The sequence below is a fragment of the Pteropus vampyrus genome, unplaced genomic scaffold (genome assembly GCF_000151845.1).
Source record: "Pteropus vampyrus isolate Shadow unplaced genomic scaffold, Pvam_2.0 Scaffold30, whole genome shotgun sequence".
Lineage (NCBI taxonomy): Eukaryota > Metazoa > Chordata > Mammalia > Chiroptera > Pteropodidae > Pteropus > Pteropus vampyrus.
In genome coordinates, this window is record NW_011888811.1 from 10537507 (window position 1) to 10542354 (window position 4848).

Here is a 4848-nt window from a genome sequence, read left to right on the forward strand (position 1 = left end):
AAAATTAGATTAGTTATTACTTGCAATGTGTTTAGTGTAGTATCCATCACACAGTCAACACTCAATAATGGCTCAACAATTATTACTATGTCCAGTAGGACAACTTTCCCACTTAATCAATCTCCTCACACAGTCTCTCAATAAATAAAATAATCTGGGAAGTTACAAATGTAAATGTTAATGCCTTCTAAAATCATGACTAAAATAACTCCACTTGCTATTAAAAATATGTAAACACAACATTAAGGCAACTATATATATGTATAGATGCACACACATATATGTGGATGTAAATACATACATACATATACATATATACATACACACACACATATATGTCACAGATTTACCTTTTGGTGGCCTTTGATTTTCAAGTGCCTAATAAAAAAAATTAAAACAAATCTACCTGTTAAACAAATATACTGCTATCTTTGAACCCATTTTATCGTTGAATGCTGATTGATATAGAGAGACAGATCGTGGTCTGCTGTCACACAAATAAAGCTAGTTAAGAAATCAGCAGACCCCAGCTCCCTCGTCTGGCAGCTAAAAAGGAACATGCTCCTAACTTCCTCTTGTGACCACAGGGGGCGTTCTCAAGTTCTTTATAAAAGCAGCATTGTCACTCTTCTGAGTGCCACCTGGTTGTTTTTAGGTAACCACGATGGACTACTTTACTATACCGACAGAGCCCAACTCTGTGTGTGGCTTTTCAGGAATAGAGGCTGTGGTACAGAGGATAAGGTTGGGCTGTAGGATTAAGAGGGCTTGAGTTCAAATTCTGTGTGGCCTTCGATAGGTTACACTTCATGCGCCAGCTCTCTACCTACAGTATGGTTGTGAATGAGAATGGCACCAACGGGGATATCATGCAGCTTCAACCTGAATCCTGTCTCGTGCTCAGCGCAGCTCCTGGCCCCGAGTCAGTGTCTTTGTGAGCTGTTGGGTCTTACCTACACTGCTTTAACTTCATTGACCTTGTTATTCCAAGATTCCTGTGACAGGCTGGTTAGCATAATTATGAAACAACTGTAGAACCACTTACGAGTTGCTTCTAGATTCATAGTTTATTTGAAGACAGGAGGACAGGGAAGCCGAGATTGATTATGTACTATAAATAAGGTAACTCAGGTAGTGACCCCAAAAGTAGTAAATACAAGGCTAGAAGTTTAGTCCAAGCATTGTGACCAGACCTTTTTCCACTCGGAATAACTTTTATTGAATAAAAACTATATTTATTTTACTTAATAAAACCTATAACTTATTGCATTTTCACCAAATATGATCCTACTTTCTGCAATTAATGGTGAGAGTGATATCTCATTGTCCTTCAAAGTTCAAGACCTAGAAAAAATAAAATATAGATGCAACATCAACCAGCACAATAACAACAGCTTACACTTAGATGTTACACTAAATGCTTTATGTGAGAGACCTTTATCTTCATGACATCCCAGTGAGATGGATGTTACTAAAAAGCCCATTTTCTAGATGAGACTACTGAGGCTCACAGAGGTTACTGAGTTCCCCAATGGCACAAGCTAGAAGAGCCAGAACTTAAATTCAAGTCTTTCTGGACCCCAGAGTTCTTCATTGAAATATATTGGTTCTGGCATGCCTCTAGTGTGTGGGGGTCCTTTCTGTTTTCCTCCAAGATGGGTCTCCATGACCTCTCAGGAGTGATGCAGGGAGTGAAAACCTTGGGGGCATATGGTAATTTCCAAAAATAATCACTACAATATCTCTCATTCCATATGACCCTTTTTCAGTGTGATTCTGACACTTTTCCTATCTAGTGGTGGAGTAGATATCCCTCTTCCCTTGAACCTGGGTGACCCTTAGTATCTGCTTTAATCAATATAGTACGACAGAAGTGAAGCTGTGTGACTTCCATGCCTAGATCCCAAAAATGTTGTTCACTTCTGCCTTGTTCTCTCAGGAAGCTTGTTTTAGAAATCAGCCACCATACTGTGAGAAGGTCCAAGTTGGCACATGCATAGCAACTACACAGAGAGTCTAGGGGCAAGATATGACACCAAGGACTTAAGACATGCAAGCGAAGACACAGAGTGTTTTTAAAAAGGTACACAGAATTTGTTTTAATCAGGTATGGTAAGACATGCAGACATGACTGTCATAAAGAAAGCAGTTTATACTTACAAATCTCTAGAAACAAGAAGCATGGTCATACCATGTAGGGGTAGGGGGGGCACATGGGGAGGCACCAGGTTGGTCAGGAGGCAAAGGAAGGGTAGGAAAAATGTGAACAAGAACCTTTATTGTGTTTTCTGCAGGAAAGCATAGGCAAGGGAGGCTAAGCAGGCTCAGGATTGGCTAGTTTGAATATTTTTTGCAGGATCTGAGACATAAGGGCTATCTCAGTTGCCTGATACAGATTCCTGGAGTATTAGAGCATGAGAATTATGACAGGAAGTATAAGAATCTAATAAAGGAAGTGGTTGGGGTATGGCCTCTGGATTAGTTGGTTTGCAGGTAAAAGGGGCATCTTGGGCAGGGCAAGTGTCTTCTATCTTCAGAAATTAACTAACCCTGTGAGGAGCAATCCCTCCAGCATCAAGAAGGTCCCAGATGTCAAAGCATCAGAAATAAAATGGTATAATTCCACAGGTGATTCCAGCCCCAGCCATCAATTCAAACTCACCTTCCATTCTTTCCAACTGAGGCTCCAGACACTTTAGAGCATCTATCATTGCTATGCCCTCCTGATCAACTACCATGAGTGTAGTAACCTGTTTGTTTTATGCCACTGTGTTTTGGAGTGGTTGTTATGTAGCAGTAGATAACCAATATAAAGCTTTGGCTTGAGTGATGATAATTTGAATCAGCTGTTGTCATTCCACCTTGTAGAAGGAGGAATTTCTGATTCTGCTGTTTCTCTTAGTATTATGTTTTCAACAATTAGTGCTCATGAATGATATGAAAATGTATTTAGGTTACTTGTTCCTCTGCCTGTAGGAAGGGTTCTAGTAGATTAGTGAGGCTAATTTTTCTACATTCTCACAAAATTTTCCCTTATCAAAAAAAGTGCAGTTTATGTGTCTGCACTACCGGAGGCACCTCTAGTGAGAGACATATCACCTGACCTTGTTCAGCAAAAAGAACAGTTTCAATCGTTTGTATAACTTGTACCAAACCAGAAGAATAAATTCTCCAGAGTGTGCACGGAACAGTAAGAAAGGAGGGAGCAAGGTTTCGAGAGGTCTATTTCTATCTGATTCAGTTTGCTTTTCACAATAAAACTCTAGTCTTAATGTGAAAGTAGCATCGAACGCAGAAAAAGAAAAAAATATATATGTATTTTGTGGGAAGATGATGAAAATTAAAATTCAAAGGCATATGCCAATTTGAAAAGAGAATCTGAGAGCTTTGAAGATTCAACCACAAGGGAGGTGGGAAAATGACAACAATCTCCATGCTAACACAGAGAGAGAAATGAGGAAAGGCAGAGAAGTAAGGAAGGGAGAAAGTTGAATTCTTATCTTCCAATCTTGTCAAAAAAACATGCCTCTAGAGAGTTCAGAATACAACCTCCTTTTGAGAAGATAATTTTACACAATAGGAAAAAAACCTCCTTATGGACTTGACTTTAATAATACTCAAAGGTTATCAAGGAAGTAATAACAAATATAAAATAATGTAAACTTCTATTTTATTCTAATAATGTTAGTTTATGTTTAAGAATATTTTTGGTCATGAAATCCATAAATCGTTTTGGGTTTATAAAAAAAAAAGTATGAGTCAAAGATGACTGCAAAGTATTTGGGATTCTTCTCACACTTAAAATAGTCACTCGACAAATTTTAATTGTGCACCTACTACGTACATGGCACGATGATGTGAAGGTCATTTCAGTCAACACAGGCAATATTCCCAAAGTATATGCTACTCCCTTGAAATAAGGTGGGTATTGCTCCATCCAAAAAAATCTACCGATGAGTTCCTTCATAAACTTGAACTGAGACTCTGTTGTGTGCCAAAACTATGTAGGCCCAGCAATTCTCAAACTCTGGTTGATCATCTGGATCACCAGGAAAGCCTACTGAAAGGGATCAATGCAAAAGTATTGCTCCCCCTCAGTACAGATGAGACAGGTGTAATTTTTAAAAAAACTTTCTTTAATATCATGAGGAAACCAAATTAATAATATTAATACTAATAATAGCAATAGTAAAAATAATGATAATATTCAAAAGTTCAGAATAACAAAACTTTCTAGCACAACGATTACAGCTAATAATACTATATAATCCACTTGAATGCTGCCAAGAGAGTAATTTTTTTTTTTTTTGGTAATTGGTGAATATTGTTGTAAATTGTTGCCAAAATCTGTGAAAGTACTTTGTATTACTGAGGTGCCTTTCCTCCAGATTTCAAGTCATTCTGGCTAATAAATGCCACTACCTTGATTTTTAAAGTTCTGGGCGCACAGTTTGGTATCTGCCATGTACCCTCCATTAATCAAGCACTGAAAGCCAATGTCAGTTAGAAAATAAGCAGATACCTTTAACTCCTGAGTCTATTTTTGTAGGATGACTAGTGGAAACCTGTTTACACTATTGGATGGGACGAGATCAGATCACTGTGTTTCGGTTTTGGCCTTCAACCAGCTTTGTGCCACTTTTCATGTTCTGTACACATAGGGATGCTTTACAAAGTGCTTCTAAGTGCTTTTGACAGATTTGTTGGTTTCTGTTGTTTATATAACAGTTTGGAAATGAACAGCTACAATGGGGTCTGTGGACTTTTTAAACCTAGATATTTTAGATGGTACTGCTAAACAGGAAGTGAGATCAGTCAATTATTTCATTACTTAATCGGATTTTAAAA

At 37.9% G+C, this 4848-nt stretch overlaps 1 protein-coding gene across 6 annotated transcripts in view; it reads right to left on the reverse strand.

The window, feature by feature from the left end:
- SGCD (sarcoglycan delta) overlaps positions 1-4848 on the reverse strand; it is a 1401159-nt gene that overhangs the window by 611246 nt on the left and 785065 nt on the right. The window lies entirely within an intron of this gene.